The 24,976-nt window shown below is 34.2% G+C and overlaps 1 protein-coding gene across 6 annotated transcripts in view; it reads left to right on the top strand.

Annotated features, from left to right (window-relative positions):
• Nucleotides 1–24,976, top strand: part of CREB5 (cAMP responsive element binding protein 5) — a 257,149-nt gene that overhangs the window by 38,715 nt on the left and 193,458 nt on the right. For 4 of the 6 annotated variants that reach the window (XM_087712808.1, XM_014056906.2, XM_014056905.2 and 1 more), the window contains exons 3-4: nt 20,767–20,863; nt 22,996–23,117. The gene's annotated coding sequence lies outside the window, so the exon portion shown is untranslated. Of the gene's footprint in view, nt 1–20,766; nt 20,864–22,995; nt 23,118–24,976 lie in introns of those variants that run through there. The other 2 variants (XM_014056904.2, XM_014056908.2) reach the window with 2 other exon arrangements.

Genomic DNA, 24,976 nt, shown 5'->3' on the forward strand with positions numbered 1-24,976 from the left:
GTGTATGTGTGTATGTGTGTATGTGTATGTGTATGTGTATGTGTATGTGTATGTGTATGTGTATGTGTATGTGTATGTTTATGTGTATGTGTATGTGTATGTGTATGTGTATGTATGTATGTATTTATGTAGAGTATGTATGTTTTTGATATGTTTTTAGCTACAGGGGCAAATGTGCATTTACTGAACTGAAAAATACATTATATCTAGCCTCATATTTCATACATAAAAGGCAGACTATACAAACAACAACAAATTAAAAGAGCAATGAATGTGGCAAGTGCCTCCTTTCTAGCCCTACATATAGGAGATTGTGTTGCAATTAATTCTTTTAAATAATGTGTCTCTTTATTTCTTAGACTCCGTCCAACTATATACATTCTTCAGTCTCATTTTTTTTCTTGAAGAAGTATTGTAGAATTTCCTTCCAACTACTGTGAATGATTAAAGATCATCCTAGAAAACTAATTATCCAATCTGTTTTATAGGGATTAAAAGAACCAAAACTTTTTAAATCAAGCAAAAACAATTTTGAAAGTAGCATGGTTTTCCTTCTTTCTCATCATATAACTTAATCATTGCTATTGCTGTTTATTTTTTATTTATTCCATTTATTTAGCTGCCTACCTATCCCAGCTCTTTAGCTTCTGTTTAGCTGAATTACCTGTTCAGTTTAAGTTTTAGTTCCATCTTAGGCACAAAGCCAGCTGGGTGACTTTGTTCTAGTCGCTTTTTCACAGTCCTAGGAAAGAGGCAATGGCAAACCAATGAAACATATCTTTTGCTTTTTAGGTATTTTGGTGCAGTAGTTAACTCTTCTTCTAATCTCCTACACCTTCATACCAATTAGGTTATTTTTTTGGATTGTATTGACATGTTTGTTTTAAAAAGTACCACTCTTTTAAATAAGTAACAGTGATTTTGCTGAATAAAAAGCAGTAACTTGCAAGTTTGAATTAATCAGTTAGATTATTACAGTTTTCTTAGAGACACGGTTTTCAACACACATTTGTTGATGCTGCTGTTATTTGTTTTTTTTAAAGTCACTTGGCAGACATTTATTGTCAAAGAAGTGAACAATATAAACCAGAATTCTTATTGCTTTAGAGCCAGGGACTAGTTCCATGCCAGTTTTCTGTACACTGGTTGGAGCATAGTTTGATGTGCGTCCTGCATCCCCTGTATGTGTGGATGGGGCATCGTTCACTTGTGCATTCTAGCTCCTGGTAGCCAATGGACCGCTGTCGGTCCTTGACCTAGGGATTGTGGATCCCTGCTTTAGACCATTGACACATAAGTTTCTATAAATGAGAATTTAAAAAAGTCATTACCATTCTCCATCATTCCACAATGCCCTGGTTGATATTTGAAATTAAATGGCCATTAGAAAACTATTCTATATGCTTCTTTAATTTACAATACTAGGAAGCAAAGTGATAGATAAGATTGCTCAATTGAATAAATATACTCAGACAAAAGGTATCTTTTTTTTTGGGGGGGGGGAAATAAAGTAGCCCTATCACAATTGAGCATGATTCAATTTTCAACAGAAATAATGGATATGCCAAAAAGAAGCTTGGATCGAAAGTCATCATTCTGCTTAAAGATAGAGACTACTATAATGTAAGGTGATCTTTTATAAGCGGATAGTTTCCGACAGATCCAGTACTCTTTTTTGATACATCAACCTACCCAAAGTTTGATTACATTATTTATTTATTCATTCATTCATTCATTCATTATCAAATATACAAACTGTTCATTTTCCTCACAAAGGGATTCTTGGTGGTATACAAGCAATATACATACATACATACATACATACATACATACATACATACATACATACATACATACATACATATATATATATATATATATATATATATATATATGATTTCTTTTACAACCCCCGGTATGCCCAAATATGGGAGGAAGATCACTACTTCCATTCTCTGTCCTTCGGCTCGTCACAAGAGACCATCCAGGCAGAAACCCAATATTTTTACTGTTGCCTTTTTGTTATATGTATGTATGTATGTATGTATGTATGTATGTATGTATGTATGTATGTATGTGTGTATATATATATTGATAACATAATTTTTACAAGAAAATAATATTGCCATTATGGGTGGTTACTTCAGAAACAGGGTATTTCAGATTGGCTTCTATACTCAGTACCTGCTAATTAATCTCTTAGAATTCTGGACCAATTCAATGCATATAAACTTATTGCTTTGGAAAACTGCCATTAATCTTATGTTGCATTGTGATTACAGCTGTTAATAGCAATAATAGTCATAATAGTACAGGAATATAAAATAATGGAAGTAATAACAATGTTAACTGATAATATGCTTCCCTTCTAATAAAGCATATATGTATGTATGTATGTGTGTGTGTGTGTGTGTGTGTGTGTATATATATATATATATATACACACACACACACACACACACACACATACATACATACATATATGCTTTATTAGAAGGGAAGCATATTATCAGTTAACATTGTTATTACTTCCATTATTTTATATTCCTGTACTATTATGACTATTATTGCTATTAACAGCTGTAATCACAATGCAACATAAGATTAATGGCAGTTTTCCAAAGCAATAAGTTTATATGCATTGAATTGGTCCAGAATTCTAAGAGATTAATTAGCAGGTACTGAGTATAGAAGCCAATCTGAAATACCCTGTTTCTGAAGTAACCACCCATAATGGCAATATTATTTTCTTGTAAAAATTATGTTTTCGGGCATGTCCTTTGGCTGAAATTCTAAGCACATTCACTAGAAAGAAAATCCCATTGAACTAATATGAGTTTACTTCCAAGTAAACATGTCTAGGCTCATGCTGTTAGACTTGTAAATAATTCATACATATCTTTAAAGGCTGTTTCATAAATTCTGCTGACGATTACTTCTCAGTCTTAAAGTCAAACGGCATTGATTCATTTAAGTATAGCTTTTGGGCTCTTTGAAAGCTTAGCAGATGTTTAAATTGTTTACTGCAAGATTAAAAAAAGTCAGCATTTTACCAATTAATTACATCATAACATGTTCAGTAGGTGATGTTTTGATTTGGAGCAATTTGTTAAATGGTACTTGAGGGCTGATATTTGTTTCCATCTGTTCGTAGCTTACAGAATATGAAGCATAATTATTTCTGTGAAAAGAATATTTGCCATGTTCTTCCCAGCTAAGGGTAGAAATAGTGATGTTACTTTTTGGTTTTGTTGATATAAGGAATAAAATGCTTTCAGTTGCATGATTAAATTGAATACTTGAAGAAATTGTTTGTATTGTCTCATTCTAAATATATTCAGTTGGAAGTAAGCTCAGTTTCTTTTTTTTAATTCTCTGTTTAAGTAGGGTAACCATATCTGAACTACCAAACTCCAGATAATCACTGGAAGCAAAGAGAGGGGAAAGCTTCTAATTCTTTGTTGCCCAGATACAAATTTTACCTAGCCCACATCAGTGTTGGGTTCCTATTGGTTTGGTCCTCTTCAGCCAAACCTGTAGTGGTTTGGCAGCCTAGGTTGCTGAAACTGGCAGTGACCCAGACCTGCCATGTCCCTGAATTGGTTCTCTGGGCAGCACTATAGGTGCCGCCATCTTGTTTTTTGCTTCTGCGCATGTGAATAACAATTTTTATGCATGTGCACACAGCATGTATCAAGCGTGCATCAAGTGCACATGCAGGGCACACCCAAGAGCAAACCAGCAGTAGTGTCTGCCGGAACCCACCCCTGGCCCACCTATATAGTTACAGAATAGGAACACCTATTCCTTCAACAAAATAAGCAAAGGGTAAAATTACTTTGAACCGGATGAGAATTTCTTCCCATATGCTGAAAACAAAGGCCTTAATTAAAGTGGGTTTATAGTACTTTCCCGTATTGAAGTCCATTCTTGTAAAGAAATGACAGAAAAGACAGTCCTTTCTGCACACATTTAAAGGTATTTTGTGCACTGTGAAAACCTTGAAAAAGAGGTATCATATATAGGAAATTAGACACAATTTCTGACAGAGCCAATTGGTTCAATGGTTAAGGTATCAAGCTAGAAATCAAGACACTTGAGTTCCTGGCCTTCCTTAAGCATAAATAGTTGGGCGACCTTGGGTCAATTGCTCTCTATTAGCCCTAGAAAGGAAGCAGTGGGAAACCACTTTGGAAAAATCTTGCCAAGAAAGTTCAGGGAGTCCACGCAGTTGTTAGGAATCAAAAACAAATAAAGAAGGAAGGAAGGAAGGAAGGGTCCCTATTTGAGGAAAAAGGGTGATTCAAAAATGTAAAAAAATGAAGTAAGGGAGGAAGAAAGGAAAGAAAAAGAAAGAAAGAAAGAAAGAAAGAAAGAAAGAAAGAAAGAAACAGGTTTTCAGACAATCTCTGGGAATGTAAGTAGTATTTGCATTTTAAGTTTCTGAAATAAATCACTTGCTCCAAGCAAATATAAATCCAATCTGTAACAATTTTACAAGGGTCTTTAAAATAAGAGAACAATAATTAAATGGAAATATGTTTTGGAACAGAATTACCCAACAATTTAGCAATCTACAAGATGCCTCGAGGATAAAGCCATACTTCCAAATGTTATATCATCTAATTTTATTCTTTAAAATATTATGAGTAGAGTTCAAAGCCAAGAATCTGGAATACTTCCACAGCTGATTTGTCCATGACCCCATCATATAACTTGAATTACCATCCCTGAAATCCATGTCAGAGTGAGATCATTCACAAAATTATGTACAGGTGCTTCCCCAAACAGACTCAAGCTAGCAATTCTTTCATTTCAAATCCTCTTCCTTCCTCCACTTTCCTTTCATAATTTTTTAAATGTTTTTGAGCAATGGTGCATATTTTATCTTAAAAAACCAACAACATTGCAAAGATGTTATATTGAATGTCATCAGAATTTATTTTCTGTCCAAAAGCCTTCTCTTAAATATTTTTGAGATATAGTAATACTAAATCTCAAAGCATCAAATCTCACATGTCAAATGACAATACTTTTGAGCAGGGGTGGCAAACTCCTGTCATTGTCATGTGATGTATTAGGACTTCCCCCTGCCTTTGCTAGACAGGGCTTGTGTGTCGCTAGTGGGTGACACATCCAGTCTGCAGACTGGGAGTTTGACAGCCCTGTTTTAGAGACTGTTTTCAGATTCCTACACACAGGGATTCAGTCAGATGCTGACTCATCAATATTTAAAGCCTTGCAGTTTAACTTGAGAATTTTCTTCATATTACATTTGCAATGGTCTTGGAAAAGATGAACTGATATTTGTGACTTGGGTGTGCCAAATGAATGCAAGAGGGGGAAAATGACAATATGTGAATTGTATAGGTAGGCCTTAACATATGACTAGACGACTGATAATTTCCGTTGCTAAGCAAGACAGTTATTAAGTGAGTCATGCCCCATTTTATAATCTTTCTTCCTACAGTTGCTAAGTGAGTCATTGCAGTTGAGTGAGTAATTTGGTTGTTAAATGAATCTGACTTTCCCATTGACTTACCTGTCAGAAGGTGGCAAAAGGCAATCATATGACTCCGGGGCACTGTAATCATCATGAATATGTGCCAATTGCCAAGTGTTGGAAATGATCATGTGACCATGGAATGCTGCAATGGTTGTAAGTGTGACAAAGGGTAATAAATCACTTTTTTCAGTGTGGTTGTAACTTTTAACGATCACCAAACAAATGGTTGTAAGTTGAGGATTATCTGTAGTATCCCACCTACATGTTGTGATGCAAACAAGAAAGGTCAGGTTTACTGTTGCAATGTCATGCTCAAATTTGTCTCACCATGATAGTTTGCATCAGATGCCTCTGATAGTTCACAAATAAAAGACGGCAATTTTACATCATTAAGTGCTTAACATGGACATATGAATCAGCTGATATAACACAGTGCTTAGTTATTGGACCCTGAGAATGTGTGCTGAAATTCAAGTTCTTTTGCTTTTACTGAGTGAATAATCTCACCATATGTTTCACAATAAATGTAGATAAAGATTGAGATTAAAAAAAATTCTGACCATTTCATCTACAGTGATAAAATAAGTTTGGGATAGAGATTTTGTAGGAAATTGTTGTCAACAATATAGCTAAGCTGATAGCTGATATCATTATTTCTATGAAAATTTTACTTAATATATATAAAATATAGATAAGGCAATATATTACTTACAGTGAATACATTAAATTATACTGGTAATTAAAGATTAAATATGCCTAACTCCTAAATATTTTTGGACTGAATAGGTTGTGTTACTGTTTTTGTTATCCATAAATGCCATTTTTCAGTTAAGCCAACAAATGAATCACTTAAATACAAAGCTATTTTATTTATCTTTTTAAAACTTATAATAATAGCAATTACTGTTCTGCAATACAAACTAATAATTGATCAAACTATTGTGTCATCAAGTCTTATTAATGACATAGCATCCTTTCTAGGACAATCTGTCCTAACATGGTCCTTTAGATCTTCCAATGTTGCTTCCATTCAGCTTGCTGCTAATCATCATTTTCTATGTTTCCCAGCATTAAAAACTATTATCTCCACATTATGTGTCCAAAAACATAATAATTTTATCCCTCAATGCAGTATCCTTTGCATGTATTAATAACTCTCTTAACTGTGGAAAGTTCTCCACAGCAATATAATGTAAATGTAGTACTTCGTTTTCATTTTCATCTTCCATGAAATAAATATGTTAAATATTTGTGTTAGCTACTGTTAGGTATTCTTATGCAGTATAGATAAACATATCAACAGTTCTATAATTTTTTCATCCATACATTTAACAGAAACTGTTTAAATATCATTATGACTTTCTGTTTAGTCATATAGATGATAATATCATTTTGCAAGAACATTGACAAAAAAAAACCTGAATCTGACAAATTTTGAAGAAAGGAAACAAAACCATCTTATATCTTTTACACATATGTATAAAAATTTAGGAGTTAGAAAAGTGAGATAAAAAGGAAATCCCATGGGTATTCTTTCATTTATTAGAATAGTTAAATAATTGTTGAATTCTGTATTTCCATATAGAATTATTTTTTCTATAAGCATTTAGCAAAGAAAACTTTGTATTCACTAGATTTTGGACTATCCATATGGATGCAAAGAAAATTATTTTTGTAATTGGTAGTGTGTCTTTGACTTTCCCTGTTTTATGCTTACAATATGTACACAGTATTCTAGAAAGGTATTTTAATCAATTTCATAATGATTATTTCTAACAATGATGTACTTTATTAAAGAAACATTCTTTAAACTACACTGACTAAAAAAATAACAATAATCCTAATGAAGTCATGTAATCATGTAATCATATCTTCTTTCAAGCAAATCTAAGCTATTACATGGCTCTCGGGCATATCTCAATGTTTTTGACAAAAGGAGAGGAAAAGAGGAAAAGAGGAATAGACAGACATTCCAATCTCAACAGAAATTCCTTATCACCTTTTCATTAGTTTGCCAAGTGATCCTTTGCAACAGGCATCTGCAGGAGGTAGATCTGTTAGATCTGAAGTCCATTTGTTTTTGCTGTCTGCCCAATGGGAAATTCCAATTCTACAATTAGGTTGCCCTAGTTGGTGGAGCCAAGCTTAAATGTTGCAGCCACATCCTGTTATGCAGGAAAACCTCAAGTTAAACTACTGAGTTGCCTTTCTGTTGAAAGTGCTTGCCTTGAATTTTATGCTCTGCAATGGCCTTTGATGATCTACAGAGAGACCTTGGACACAGAAATCCATTCAGTTAACAAATTTGTTAAATGTTCAGAATTGGCTAAAGGTCCTATCACAGACAGTTCATCCAGTGCAACCAGGTAGTAAATGCCTGGCAGTCACTGGATGAAACTGAAAAAGAAAGATGGCACCTTCTTGTAGGGGCAAAGTTACTTTTCAAGCTGTTTGAATCCTTTTAAAAACAAGCCAACACCTTTTTCCATATTAGTTTTAACACTTGATACTAGATTTAAATGCTTTATAGTAAATGGTTATGTATCTCTTTTCTACCTATGTTTCTGCTTTTCTGAGCAGAAGGGTTGATTTATTATATGTCTACCTATTCCAGTTTCTGCAGCTTACTGTTCTCTTCAACAAATTAATGTTTTTATGATACTTTATGTACTTGTTCTTGATATTCCCTACAGCAGTCTTTATCTAGTGTGGAGCTCACTTTTCTCTCAGTTCAATTTCTTTTTATCTGATGTTCCTGCTATACATGCCTCCTTTTTTTCCTCACATCAATTCCTGCTGGCTCATTATGTTAATAATTTCTTTACAGCAGCATTTCTGTTTCTTTCATTTTCCTGCACACTCAAACAATTCACTTTCTCATCCACATCCATGGGCTGACAAGCATCACATACTTTGCACACTTAAGGCCAGAACTGAGGAGAGGGGAAATGGTAGCCATGCCGGCATTGTAAGAGAAGTCCAACTGAGTCCAGGAGATGGCAGACTGCTATACCAGTTAGAAGTGGCAACATGAGTATGAGGTACACAACAAAAAGTCAAGATAGTGATTGCAAGTTCACAGGGGAAGTCACACTAAGTGACTCAAATAGTGGGACTTTGCATAATTGTGACCGCTATCTTGACTTTTTTATCCTACCTTCATCAATAAGGCACTGATGATGATGATGATGATGATGATGATGATGATGATGATGATGATGATGATGGAATGGCAGCAATCTTAGCAAAGTAGCAGTGGTGATGAGATTGCAGGAGCATGAAGTTAACTGAGAGAAGAGGAAGAATTACCATAGATAGGTTAGTGAGATAGCAGGACAAGTGAGAATTCAAGTGGATCAAATAAGGAAATACTTACACGAAGTCTTCCCAAATGTATCTGTGTGTATGTGCCTCTATACCCTTTCTTCTTTAGTGAGAGCCTTTCTTCTCATTTCTAAAATTACTTTGTAGTCTTTTATATACAGAGAGGGTTATAGCAATAGCAGTTAGACATATACCGCTTCATAGGGCTTTCAGCCCTCTCTAAGTGGTTTACAGGTTATGCTCCTAGGGAGCTTGGGAAAACATATCTATTTGAGATTAGTGCCACCTGGGCATTTTCCCTAAAAGATGTTGATATTTCCAGCTATCTTTGCAAATGAGGTCAATTAATTCCACAAACTAATCAGCTTGGCTTTCATCCCAGAAGAAATGCTGCTGTGACAGTTTCATGGTACATCTTTTGGAACAACCCAACAGGATAGGTCTCATTGGAAGGGACTACTCCCTTGTCTTGTCTCCCCTTCTGAGATTTCTTTTCCTTCAGAAATTAAGATACTTTGGTTTCTCCGTTTCTTCTTCCACAATCTTTCTCTGCATACCTGCAGCTGTGTCTTTGCCTCAACAGTAACCAGTTCCCCCCAACACACTTCTCTTGCACCCAAAGCAATGTACTATAGTGTAAAGGTGTAAAGGTTTTTAACCTGAGTGATTTAGGTTTAAGTGCACCCTCAGACATGCAAACTCACTGATTGATTGGGGCTATTCATGTTCCCTGAGGTCAATCTGCTTCATAGGATCATTGTTCCGAGGAAAAAAAATGAGGGCTGTGGTGTGTTGTATACCATCCTAAAGGAAGGATGGGATAGAAAGCCGGCGTTAATCAAAAGCTAATGAGATGAGGTGAGAACTGAGGGTACAGGTGGCATGTGTCTTGGTTTTTGCATTCACCACTGCCTAGTACAAGTGGATAGTCGATGAGCATCACATAGTAGTGCAAATATGATTTTTTTTATTAGGTATATACATCTGAGAAGTGAAGTCTAGCAAGTGTAAGAAGCCTCTGTCTTATTTTCTGGATTATTCAGAGCTGAGTAGAACATCTTGTCCACTCCCTGAGATCTCTGAATACATTTACTAACAGGAGAGTTATTTGGGTTCATATAATATAAAATTCATATAATATAAAAATTATGAATTAGGAAAAACTAAGAGCACCCATTTATAAAATAACCTTAAATGGAAAAGAAATTACTGATTTGAACAAATCTTTATTCATTTCTCTTACACTTTCTAAGGCTGCAAAATGTATGTGGCATTGCTATTTATGATTTGGGAAAAGTCAAGTCTTCATGTTCACATATGTGCCTCTGACATCTGTCATATATGTATTTGAAAGTTATTATCAGGAACAAAGTAAAAATTGTAGCTTAATTTTCATGAAGTTATGAAGTAAAGCTGGATATGTTCTCTGAATAATTTATAGCCCAGTCTACAAACCAGTTAAACTAGAAAATTTGCATTTAAGTTCACTCTTTTAGAATACACTTTATAGTAATATAATAATATTAGCATTGCTTTTTTGTGATAAACAAACATCTTCCCCCCCCCCCAATTTTTGAAAGTACCTTAAGTATGTTAATCATTTTTGATCTTAAATCAGCAGTTTTATGCTTTTTTCCATGAAAGTCACAAAATAAATATTGGAACTTGTGCCTTTCTAAGTGTTGCTCCAACCCCGATTATACCTGAACACTTATGGGAATTGGAGGTCAATAACAAATTTTGCATTCCTGTTCTACTGGGTTAAAAATGAAAACAGAGCATACTAGTTGGAACTAAAGCATGGGGCAGAATCTCAGAAGCTTACAATTAGCTAACCTCTGTCTGTATGTTGACTCCATGTTACATGCAGCTGTGTTCTGGCACCTCCCCCAAATGCCAAAAATGAGTTAGGGGGTCTCAGGTTTTTAACTGTCGTGGGCAGTTGAAAGTTATAACTCAGAAATGTAATTGACCTTGCAATTTTCTGGGTTTCTTTTTTATACCAGCATGGTAGATAACCTTGAACATATGACCATTCTCATTCTGCCAAACAAAATGAGAAGACTGAATAATGGCCACAGGATGACCATATTATATTCCCAAATATCCTGTTTAAGATTTTAAGTACTTTTACTTTAAAGAGGACAAAATGATTTATTAAGTTCCTCTTGTATAGTATCTGAAACAAGTTGAGATCAGCCCATTTCATAATTGTGGCACTGTCTATTCCTTGCTGATTTTAGAAACCACAGAAATATTTTAAGATAAACTAGAAGGCAAAAAATTCCTGGATATGTTTTCAAAGTTTGCACTGAAAAACAAAACAGTGCATCTGCTCCTGGCATGAAAGTCAGCAAAATAGGCTTGTTTTGTTGTTTTTCCCCAGGATAGCTTTCATGTTTTCCTTTTCCAAAATATTAGACTATTTATTTGCACTCAAGGTAGGAAAATTCTTTTATCTCATTAGGTACTATAAACTAAAGCAATTAGCATACTGGAATTATAGTACCATCTTTGTTAAAAATTATGTCTTGCAATATTATTTTTGGAGAGAAATTCTTCTTGTGTTTTAGACAAACAACAACAACAGGAACAGTTGCTTGGCATTCAGTAATGATGCTTGTTGCTCACAAGAGCACAGCTCCACATGCCATAAACCCTTGGGTAAAAATGAAGGCTAGCCTTTGACAGCACCCTATTGGTAAATGCTAGAAAGTTTCTCATGTTTTGTATGTATATCTAAAAGAAGTTGCCAGTGGTTTGATTTATGCCTTTCCTCTCTCAGCTGTTGCTTTTACTAGCAGTTTTTGACTTCCCAGAGATGTTCGTCCACTTAACACTGACTTTACAGTACAAATATAATTCCCCGCCATTCCAGGACTGGACAAAGCAATCCTGAGATGATCTCCACGGGTTAAATTAACCAGCATAGATTATAACTTTGATCATCCAATTTACAATTGTTCCCAAAATAATAATAGGGGATAATCCATATTTGCTATTAAAGAAGTGCTGAAGAACAAAGATGAGAGAGCAAGAGTGCATAATATTTTTGGATGGCCAAAGACTGCATTTGCAGCTGAGTCGCAGGATAGTGGTTGCCCTAACAAAACAGGAAAGACAAGATTGAAATTCAATTGTGTTTACTTAAAATTAAATGAATTAAAGTTAGTTGATAAACTACTGTTTCACACACATTTTTAAATTATAAATTAGAATTCCTGAAGAATTTTTTGTAAAGCTCCAAGGCCCCATCCAAGGCTTTTATATGGTGAAACATTATTGTAAATGAAATAAAACATAAGGAGAAAATGTGTTGCTACTGTTAACCAGTTCTTAGCTACAAAACATGATGATTATAAATACCAATAAAAGAATATAGAAAACCTTGATTATTTGCTGTCATCTAATAATCATCCGGGTAATTGCAATCCAGCATCACATATAGTAATTGATATGGAAATGTTCTTTTAAGTCAAGTAAGGTTCCTAAAGATTCATTGCATTGTCTTGAAATAAAGCAGAAATGGGGGTGGGTGGGTTTACTGTCTTGTAGGATTTTTTTCAAGCTCTCTGAAATTTCCTAATAATTTTTCATTGAAATATAGGCTAAGTCTATGTCTGCTAACTATTAGAAGGAGAGCTATTATTTTCTCAAATGTTATAGGAAACCAATTTCTTAATTTTCCAATCTCACAAAGTCCTTTTTCTATTTTTTTCTTTTTTTTCTTTTTGATAGTCTTTCTCTTGCAGTCTTTAGATGAATTTGGTTCAATATTATGGCTTGGTCAAGAAAATGTTAATGGCAAATCTTAATTTTGCCATCACTTTCAAGCAACTGATCTAGTTTCAAGAACATGACTTGGAATTGTGTTATTTATTGATTGACTTAGCTATCAAATTTCCAGATTGAATAACTCCAAATACTCTGGATAGTATGACATACACAAGAACTATAAAATCATCAATAAAAACCACCATGTGAACAAAACAATAACAAATCCCTTCCATGCTAGCGGAGATAGCAACATAAGAATAGCCACATAATGATACTAATCTGCCTTAGGAACAAATGAGTTTCAATGCATTTTAAAAGCTGATATGTGACTGTTTTTTGAGCTTCATTATTTTCTTGCAGACATTTTATTAGCCAACTAGATAGGCTTATCAATGATAATCAGTTGTTATGATAAGATGTGGGGTCATAGGAATCTCAAGTGGAGTGTACCTCAGTAGTACGTACAGTGATAGATAAAGCCCATTTTCTACACCCTAGTACATGCTATTGCCTAATTAACAGGATCCAAAGTGGACCAAGCCTGTCAAATCTTATAGGAGAGGCATAAACTACAGAACAATTTCTTTATTTTTTAATTGATATTCCATTGCTGTCTCACACGTCTGGATTACAACATGTGCAAAAAATAAACACATTTAATATATCTATAGTACAATTAAAACAAGATTAAAATAAATTGTAACATCACATAATAATTAAAAGTAAAAGATAGCACTACAATGCTCTTCAGAAAAGTTCAATTTTTAACAACCTCTGAAAGTCATCAAAGAGAAGGTTGTAATATATTGATCTTCCCAGGGCACTGTTCCACATACCTGGCATTGGTAAACAGTGCTTGTTACCCTTGGGGCCTATCACTCTCCAGAATTGTGGGAGCATGAAAATATACCCTCTCCAAGTGCTTTAGTGGGCTTGCCCAATTCAGGCTACTAATTTTGTGCTTTTGTAGGTTTAAATCAATACTCCTGAATCAATACTGCCTGAAGCTGATTTAGTAATACGTAACTGCAGAGACATTGTCAGTGTAACATGGTCTCAATATCTGAAGTCAGTTAACACAGAAACTGCACAATTCTGTAAAGGTTGCAATTTCTAAGTGGTTTTTAAAGCAACCCTCAACTAGCTATCATTCACAAAAGTTAAACAAAAAAAAACCCTTCTTTTCAAAAGCCATGATTTAAAAATGAAAAATTTAAAAAGATTCAGTGTATTCCCATTAGATAATTCTAGATTTCCAGCTAATATTCCTAATTTGTTCTTAAGCTTAGATATAACATTTAGTTAGAATTTATGTATTCTTTTCTCTTCTACATCTATACTATATTCGCTAATAGGAAGATTATAACAATTTATTCTTATTATTTAAACATGCTTTTCTCTTTAATGAATAACTTCTGCCCTATTTTCTGGCCACAAATTCCATAAATTTAATTATGAGCTTTTTCATTCAGTACCTGTTTAATTTATAGAATGTAGAGAAGATCACAAGCCTGATTGACTTTAAGAGTGAGATAAAATACATTCTTGGAAGATAAGATTTGTCAGTAGCTATTAATCATGATGGCTATAAGCCATATTATGTAGCAGCAAAAGCATATGCTGGGGATCACAAAATAAAGCACTATCACATTTGGTCTTATGGTGAAAAAAGAATCCAAGAACTAAACAGAATTATATTCTGATATGAATTATAGCAATGTTCTTCACATTTTGCTATTTTATGTTCTTATAATTAATTCCTTGCAATTTTACTTTTATACAATGTTTTCTCAAACTGCAAATTAACATCTAGATCCTACAGTAAACAATGCAGGATGGCTGTTAAAAGTTGCAGTTAATGTGAGGGATAGACCTTACACCTATCTGCACCTGTACTCTGCATTTTATTTGTTTTTTATTATTTGAGGTGATGATCGTTGTTATTTTACTCATTGGGTTTTTCTTGGAAAAATACATTTATCAGAAAAGCTTTTAAATGACACTCCATTTTAATATACTCCAATTTGACTGCATTTCTGTATATTGGCACTACATATATATAATTATATACAATTTCACCAAAGCATCACTGAAAATTTAAATACCAGCTTTTGATCATGCTAAGACCTACTTGGGGAATTCCAAATGTGGAATTATTCCAAGAACCCAGATCCATTTGGAAATATTTTAATACGTGTGACAGGTCCTTAATTATAACAGTCACATATGTAATAATGAATCCTTATGTCCACATGTGGAAATCTTGATGCTGGTTGTTTTTAAAACAAACACTTTAGCTGGACAGAAGGAAAATACCATACTCCATTTCATTGCAATGATCCTGAAAATTGAAGTGAGGATTTTCTCACGCAAGCAGAAGCTGGTAACAAATTTGCCTAACTCTTTGTCTCTCCATTTTGAACTATGCCATTATTTGACAAATTCTAGAAATTTGCCATTAATTTGGATTAATGGCTCAAGAGAGAGAGTGTTAAAGAGCATTTAATGATCTTGAGAGCTGAATAAGTTTATTGTGGCATGGATTTTTGTAGGCAACAGCACAAAACAGGTAGTACTTAATATTCTGGAAGATAAAATCAGTACTATAGTTAAAGATATAAGAGTACTACCAGGGGTGGGCTTTGAAGGTTCTCCAAAAGGCCATAATGTTAGCTATGGGTTCTCCTGAACCCAGGCAAACCCGTAGCAGCCAACCCCTGAATACTACCCAAGCACACTATTTATATATATACATATACACATACACATACACATACACATACACATACACATACACATACACATACACATACACATACACATACACATACACATACACATACACATACACATACACATACATATATATATAGTCTGTGTGTGTGTGTGTGTTGTTTTTTTTTAAATTTGTGCTGATAAATAAATAAAGGGAGACTAGTATTTATTTATCAGCACAAATAAAAAACACAAATATAACAAAGGCAACAGTAAAAATATTGGGTTTCTGTCGTGATGAACTCTTGTGACGAGCCGATTGACAGATGATGGAAGCAGTTAGCTTCCTCCCATAATTGGGGCTTACCAGGGGTTGTAAAAATCTTTATATGGTTTTTTTATGGTGGTTTTTTTTATTTGTGCCACAAATATAACCATAAATATAACAAAGGCAACAGTAAAAATATTGGGTTTCTGTCGTGATGGACTCTTGTGATGAGCCGATTGACAGATGATAGAAGCAGTTAGCTTCCTCCCATGTATGGGAGTGTATGTATGTGTGTGTATATATATATACACACACACACACACACATACATACACACACACACATACACACACACACACACACGTAAAACTCAAAAAATTAGAATATCGTGCAAAAGTTCATTTATTTCAGTAATGCAACTTAAAAGGTGAAACTAATATATGAGATAAGACTCATTACATGCAAAGCAAGATAGTTCAAGCTGTGATTTGTCATAATTGTGATGATTATGGCGTACAGCTCATGAAAACCCCATAAAAAAATGAAGTCAGTATCCCCATAAAGCTTGTCTGTTGAAGGAAGCATGAACTGCTCCCAAATCTCCTGGTAGATGGCTGAATTGACCTTGATCTTAATGAAGCACAGTGGTCCAAAGTCCTGTGGCTCAGTGGTCCAAAGTCCTCTTTTCTGATGAGAACAACTTTTGCCAAAAGCACCAAAAACTGGTTCAATGACCGTGGGATTTACTGTGCTTGATTGGCCTCTCCATTCTTCCTCCATATTCTGGGTCCTTGGTTTCCAAATGAGATGCAAAAGTTGCTCTTATCAGAAAAGAGGACTTTAGACCACTGAGCAACAGGACTTTGGACCACTGTGCTTCATTAAGACCAGCCATCTACCAGGAGATTTTGGAGCACTTCATGCTTCCTTCTGCAGATGAGATTTATGGGGATGCTGACTTCATTTTCCAGCTGCCAAAAGCACCAAAACCTGGTTCAATGACTGTGGGATTACTGTGCTTGATTGGCTAGCAAACTCGCCTGACCTGAACCCCATAGAGAATCTATGGGGCATTGCCAAGAGAAAGATGAGAGACATGAGACTGAACAATGCAGAAGAGCTGAAGGCCGCTATTGAAGCATCCTGGTCTTCCATAACACCTCAGCAATGCCACAGGGTAATAGCTTCCATGCCACGCCGCATTGAGGCAGTAATTGCTGCAAAAGGGGCCCAAACCAAGTACTGAATAAATATGCATGCTTATACTTTTCAGAGGTCCAGTATTGTTCTATGTACAATCCTTGTTTTATTGATTGTATGTAATATTCTAATTTTCTGAGATGGTGGATTTGTGGTTTTCATGAGCTGTACACCATAATCATCACAATTATGACAAATCACGGCTTGAACTATCTTATCTCATATATTAGTTTCACCTTTTAAGTTACATTACTGAAATAAATGAACGCTTGCATGATATTTTAATTTTTTGAGTTTCACATACACAGACACACACACAGAGATCTATCTATCTCTCTCTCTATCTCTCTATCTCTCATATATATATATATATATATATATATATATATATATATATATATATATATATATATATATATATATATATATATATATATATATATATATATATATATATATATATATATATATTGACGGATATAGGTATGCAGGTCTTGGCATATTCGGGTCTTTTCCCGTGTAAGATTGACAGTATCTTGGTGCCGTCTTCAGGCTGGTGCCTTTGGCTTCGTGTTTGTGCGAGCAAAGCATGATAGGAGCTGCCGTTTTTTTATAAATATAGGTGGCGTTGTGTGGAATGTTGGCTTTGTTGCTTTAAACAGATTGGTTGGCTCTGTTGTCACATCTTGATTGGTTGATGGAATTGATGTTTGGTTAGGGTGATTGGTGATGGTGTCCTGTGTTGTTCTGGGTCCTGTTCTGGGTCCTGTGTTGGTTTTTGTGGCTTTATTGACTAAGGCTAGTTTCCAGATGTCTGGTAGGGGAGGAGGTATCATCACGTTTATTTATGTTGTGGGGATGTTTCTCTATTTAGATAGCTTCCATAATTATTCTCTTGTTGAAGTGTTCAGTTTTGGAGATTAATTTGGTTCGCAGAACACAAGAACACAGTCAGAAAAGAAGAAAAAACTTCCTCCCTTTTCCAGCACCTTAAAGCTGCGGGACATGAAATTAATTTTGAAGAACCAGATTAATCTCCAAAACTGAAAACTTCAACAAGAGAATAATTATGGAAGCTATTGAAATAGAGAAACACCCCCACAACATGAATAAACGTGATGATACCTCCCACCTACCAGACATCTGGAAACCAGCCCTAGTCAACAAATGAACCCCACCCACCACCCAAAACAACAATGGACACACAGCCAGCACCAATCAGCACCAATCTACTAATCATGATACAACTACACATCCAATCAATCTACTTACTGAAACAACACCAGCACTCACCCCCCCTCCACGATTTATAGAAAGATGGCAGCTCCAATCACACTTTAAGCCGAAAACACCAGCCTGAGGATGTTGAGTGAGACCTCGCTGAAATGTTGCCAAGACAATCTCAATCTTACATGGGAAAAGACCCGAATACAACAAGACCAGCATACCTACACCTGTGAAAAACTAGTTTTGGTGACACACAAACTTTATTTTATTAGAATGCTCCCTATTTTAATACAAGTATGTAGGTCATTATTGCATTTCAAGCAGGTCAGATCTGACTGACAATATAAATTAAAATGCAAGTGTAGGAGTTAATTATAGTTTTTATGTTCCAAGCTGGCATGAGCTTTATACTTAAACATATTCACTTTCTTTTCACCTTCAAGGCAAGGATTCCTGTTTCGTATTTTGTTTCTTTTCTCAAAAACATTTAGCATTGTTTGAACAAAACACATTTAGCTCCAGATGCTAAATATGAGGAAAGTTTGGATGATTTACACATCTTTCATAAACCATGACTTAGAAACCTGAGCGGCTGGTTTCATGCAACATACTGGGGTTGAAGTCCACACACCATCAAGTTGTAAAAGTTACATTAGATATCATAAAGGTTCTTTTCAAAAGGCAAGTGGACTTGCCTTTGTTTTTCCTGGCAGACATTTTATTTTCACCCATGAAACTTCTTCAGTTCTAACTGGATGGTAGGAATGGAAGGATTTATATTCAGTCATAACCAAAGAAGCTTCTTGGATGAGAAGTGGGACATCTTTGAAGAAAAATAGAAAAAAATCCAGTTGCCTTTTGAAAAGGCAACTTTGGGACAACCATGACCTGGATGACTGAGAAACCAGGATTTTTATCCATTCATAGATATTTTTTCCTGCAAATCCATCTGGATATCACATTCCACTAAAACTTTCTATTTTTCTATATGAATGGATGAATATGTAGATAAACAGACTGAGCAAAAATGTAAGACTGAGCTTCTGACCTACACTGGAGGTTTGCACAACAATTAGCCTTTCCTTTATTTTAGGGTTAATCACAAGGTTGAAAATTCAGCCAGTTTGAAACTAAGGGCTGAAATGTCACTTTCGAAACAGGGTTAAGAAGGTCACACAGCTGCAAATAATAATAGCTCGATGAAAATCAGATTCTGACTGCAGCCCACTTCAAGAATAACATTGGAACAGGAAGCAAGCCTGTGTGATATTCTTAGCCATAAAGCCATACACATTTTTGTGGATATTTTATTTTACTGTTGTTTTAGTTTCCAAGATGGAAAACAAAATGAGCTTTCTTAAGTCTAATTATTTCACACCATTCCTTACCAGTGATAGTGCGATGGTAAATTTGTTTTGTGCTATCAAGAAGGATAGTATGCCAAGCAAAGAGGAAAAAAGGACTAAAATTATTGCAAGGATGATCATTCCAACAAAGTGGTGGTTGCTTCATTTGTTTTTTTAGTGTTTCTTTGTGGCCTAGTGGGATTGCTCAAAAGGTATGTCTATTCTGTTCTAATTAACCAAAATCAAGTTTAATATTGTCCAGATGTTTATTAAGCATAGATGCTGCTGAAAAATGATTCTTTCCTAACTCCCTTCCTCTCTTTCTACTTAAAGCAAAATAATTTTTCTACTCCAATTGAGGTGTCGATGGACACCTTCATGTTATCATTTTTTATTCGCTAGTCTATTCTGTACCCTTTGAATCTCCTAGCAGTCTCCTATGCAGTTATTAAAGAAGTTTTGCCCACTTAGCTTGGTTAGCCTAGGTTGGTTAGATCCTACTAGCCACTTGACCCATCCCTTAATTTCTGTGTTGCAATGAATGTTGTCAAATTCTACATTTTCTTTTATGTTAATCTCTTAACAAATGTGCCACCAAGCTAACCTTTGGGAATCAAGGTAACAGATAAATAGCTCAAATAATAGTTCAACAGAATTTGATATGTTTTGTGATCAGACTATTATTAATTTTTACTTGTATATATATAAGTGTATTCCAGTATATTCATATCTACTGTGAATTAATGCATCAACTGCCATTGGAACAAATATGTATCACAGACACATCAGCCATGTATGAAAAATATGCAGAGCAAATTTGTAAAGCCAAATGTTTTTCCCTCCTTCCTAGAGAATGTGTGAATTACCCATTAGTAAATGCAGCTTAGCCTAGCAGTTCATAGCACCTAGCTGAGATAAGTTCATTTTTGAAAATAAAAACTAAGTAAACTTGCTTGAACCAGGATTATAAATTATCAAGAAATCTTGGGGCTAAAGATGTTGCAGAAGGAGACTGGGAAAAATACTTATGTATTTTGATTGAGAAAATTACTCGGAAGTATCTATATAATCCCTATAGTCAAGCTCATTTAGAGAAAATCTTTCCCTTTCCCCTTTTCCATTATATTAAACTTGACTTCAAAGCAGTTGTATGTTTGAGCATATGTTTGCCATATTATTTTAATATGAAGGATATGGTTGGGGTAATGGGTTCAGGCTACAATAATGCGGTCATCTGCATCACCAAACAAAATCATATCTACATTATTTCTGATAGGTTGGCTTAGTTTTATTCTAATGATTTTATTATTTGGTTTCCCATTATTTATTTATATTGATTCATACTGAAGCAAATGTGTTGGATAATGTGAAATGTCATTATTTTTAATATCATTTTCTTGTAGATCAATCACTTGACCCAAGACGGAAGACTATCTGATCCTTTGCTAAGATTTTAAGATTAGAATAACTAACTCATCTGTACAGTATTCGTATTAAAAGGTAAACAAACCAGTATACCAGTTTAAGACGTGTGATTAAATGGTAGGTCATAGTCACCCACTGTGACCTGATAAACTCAAAATTTCTCACAACAATAGCAAAAACTTAAAAATAAAAAGATATTGTGCATGTTTAACATTGCAGTTCTAAAAATAATAGGTCCAGCAAAATTTAGTTAGTGGCAAGCATGATTGTATATATTATTTATTTAAAATGTCATAATGCCATCTTTCTAAAAAAAAGTTTTTTTCTATACCTAAAAGTTATAGAAATAATAAAAATATGTTTTAAAAATCATATAGTAATAAGCCAGTAAGGCTTTCAAAAAATAGTAAATTATATTTAATAATTCAAAAGGGTAAATTGTTATATGATAGCATTTTTGAAAAGAGAAAATAAAGACTGTTTATGTTCCAAAGAGAGATTTGAGCAATATTTAGGAGCTTTTCCTTTTTGCCTAACAATAAGCTCAAATTTGGAAATTCTTTGATAGGTCTGTCTAAACAAGTCCATTAAAAGAAAGTCCTTGAGGGAGCCATGTTCTAAATCACAGAAAGATCTAAAAGAGCACCTACAATTTATAAATCTCAGAGAGAATAAATCCTTTTAGAATAGGCATAACAATGTACAAATATGGGAAAATAAACACCAAAAATAAAGCATACAACCATTGTCTTTTGAAAGCTATTGAGGAGTATATATGCAATAGTTATGAAGACCATTACTTGACCTAAGAAACCTCAAAAGAAAATGTCTATAATATTTTGATAGCCCAAATGACACCTTATAACAGTGTTTCACAACCTCAGTAATTTTAAGATTTGTAGATTTAAACCTCCCACATGCTTGCTGGGGAATTCTGGGAGTTGAAATCTACACATGTCATGTTAAAGTTGCTAAGGTTGAAAAATCCTGTCTTAGAGCATATGGTATTTTTTGCTTGGTTATAGCCTGTTAGGCAGTGGCAAGATTCTGGAAAACAGGAAAGCATTTGAATATTTCCATACTGTGGGAAATTAATTGGAAAACAACTCTAACAGAACTATAAATTGTCCACCCACATGCACACAGTGCACAAGGCATCTATATTATAATAATGCAGAATATAATTTTATCCTATCTGATTTAATGAACTGTATGCAATTGTGGTATACACTTATTTAGTCCTTGGTTCTAGATTCCATGATCATGTTTTTAAAAAAATAATGTGTTTCTATATACTATATACCAAATAAAATGAAATAGAGCCTTTTTTTAAAAAAAACTGCTATTTTACTATTAGTTTCATGAATTGTGGTGGCACAGTGTTTAGAATGCTGTACTGTAGGCTACTTCTGCTTATTGCCAGCTGCCACAGTTTGGCAGTTCAACTCTCATTGGCTCAAGGTTGACTCAGCCTTCCATCCTTCCGAGATTGGTAAAACTAAGATCCAGATTATTGGAGGCAATAGGCTGACTCTGTGAAACTGCTTAGAGAGACTTTAAAGTACTATAAAGCAGTATATAAGGCTAAATGCTATTGCTATAGCTTTTTATGACACATTAGACCACAAGCTACTTCTTGGAAAGAAAAAATGTGGGATAGACAGTATCACTACCAGCTGACCAACTGCACTCAACATGGAATTATATCTACATGGAGTGAAGCATTTCTTTGGGGTGTGCCAAGGTTTTGCCTGAGGTCTAGGACTAGGGGACAGGATTGTCTTCCAATATTAGAGGAGCTGTCAGATCCTCAGTGCCTTGGGACAATCTCAGATGTTCCTTAAATCACTTGAGGGCAGGACAAGAACCAATGGATGGGAACTAATCAAGGAGGGAACTACGGAAAATTTTCTGACACTGAGAACAATTAATCAGTGGAATGGCATGCCTCCAAAAGCTTGGATGCTCTGCTACTAGAGAGTTTTAAGAAGATATTGGACATCCATTTGTCCAGAATGGCATGTGATGGTCCTTACAATTCTGTTATTATCTTTAAAAAATACCCAGCATAGCTTTGATGTCACTTTCTGTAAGAATATAACTTGTTGCTCCTCTTTGTTATTTACTCTGTAATTTTTTTAAAAAGTTTTTTTCTGTCAAAGGTAGATGAAATTGTTTTACCAACAATTTTCCTCTTTCTTAAATAGTGTTATTAGAGGAAAATACTATTGAAACAGTGACGGACTCTTCCTTGGACATCCTCTTCTTGATCTGCAACTGAAGAATGTAAGCAAGTCAGCTTGGTTCCCTCTCTTGATAAATGTAAAATGTAAGTTTCTCAAGGTTTTGTTAATACAAAACATTCTAAAAGTTGAACAAAATGAGAAGCAACCATTTTGTGCATTGGATAAATAAAATGTTCCATTTGATACAAACAAATAACTGTAGGATTCAGTTAGCAGATTAACCTATTTCAAAAAGAAGCATATCCAGTTAATTAAAGGCATCGGAAAACTGAAGTAAATTTCTCTTGATGATCAGCTCCACCATGCTGGAAAACAAACAAAAAATAGTAATGAATACAAATTGTGATCTGAGTACATTTTTCACATACATGTTTTATGACATACAATATCCATATGCAGCACCTATCTTTCTCTCATAGATTCCATGAATCTGCTTCAAAGAAATAATGGCAGACTTGACTTTTGCTAATAATGTTTTAAGTAGTCAATTGAGTTAATTTATTTCACATGCATTTTGTTCAATATTTAGTTTGGGCATATCTGCAACTGGATCAGGTAATGACATTTTCAATCTATGCAAAGAGTCATCAAGAGCTTTTGTTAATTTTGGAAGCATCAATATGTACCACTATAATTCTCCTTTTTCCAAATCTATGCCTGGTGTAATAATCTTAGATGCTGGGGTACCATAGTAGCCTTTATAACCATTGTATTTTTTTACTGGTTGAAGTAATGAATAGTTTGATATTTTTATAGTTATAAGTTGAAATATTTGCAGTAACTTTTAACTGAAAGAGCAGTAAAATTTGGGATGATCCCAACCTGTTTCCAAGAAAAAGAATTTGCTGCATTAGTCAGAATTGTAACTCCCAAAAAAGCACAAAACTACACATGGAAGAATATAATTTGCCTTTAAATTATAACAAACCAGTATTACTGTAAAATTGTTTCAAAGTATAAAATTGAAGTTTACAAAATGGAAAACTGTTGGAATGAAAATTTAGTAAGCTTTAAATTATAGTCTCCACTTCTTTTTACCTGTGGAAATGAACAAATAAAAACAAAGCACTTTCTAGACTAAAACATATTTCAGGCAATTTTCCAATAGCCAAAGGTTTATTTCAAATACATTACCTACAGTTCAAGTACAGTATTTAGATGCTGTATTCACAAGCAAATTAGTCTCTCACCCTGATTTTTTGTTTTAAAAAAATTGAAGGGTCATCTTTGTTTCTAGTAGCTACTTTTCAGTGAAACTAATTTTCAATTTACAGAACTATGGAAATTAGGGTCATCCTTCTTTCAGAGTATATAGTATTTATGCACTTTTCATTCTGAAATTTATGGTTGATATTTTCAACTTTGAGTCCTAAATTTTCTGCCCTTTCTGCCTTTAAATTTATTCATATCTATTTATACATTAAATATCTTTTTAGAAGTCTATATAAATATCCCTGTGAATTTATTTTTTAAAATTTTATATTATCATAGACATTTTCTTCTGAAGTATTTTTATCTTCATGTATATGCTTGCAACTTATGCCTCCTAACAAACATATTTTTACAACTTCCCCTTATAGAATATGTTTTTGTCTCACTTTCTCCAAATATAATTTTTTGTAAATCCTTTCTAATTGATAAATCTGCAATGAAAAATTTAGAAAACATAGGTATTGGAAACATTGTATTTCAGTTATTAAGTAAGATTTTTTTAAATAAATTGGGAAAGTCAATGTTAAAATGCAGACTTAAAAGCAAACATATCCAACTTGCATTTTTTGAATATACCTAAGCTATTATAATATTTATTTCAACTTCCAACCACAGTAACCAGGTGGTTGAAATATATAATCTATTACATCTGAAGATCGGGAAGGCTGGCCTGTATTTTCCATATCTGCTAAAGCTATGGACGGCTATATTTATGGTTTTTTTTCATTCC

This window comes from Thamnophis sirtalis, unplaced genomic scaffold (genome assembly GCF_051295495.1).
Source record: "Thamnophis sirtalis isolate CommonGarterSnake01/CBP01778 unplaced genomic scaffold, rThaSir2_p1.2 scaffold_4, whole genome shotgun sequence".
Lineage (NCBI taxonomy): Eukaryota > Metazoa > Chordata > Lepidosauria > Squamata > Natricidae > Thamnophis > Thamnophis sirtalis.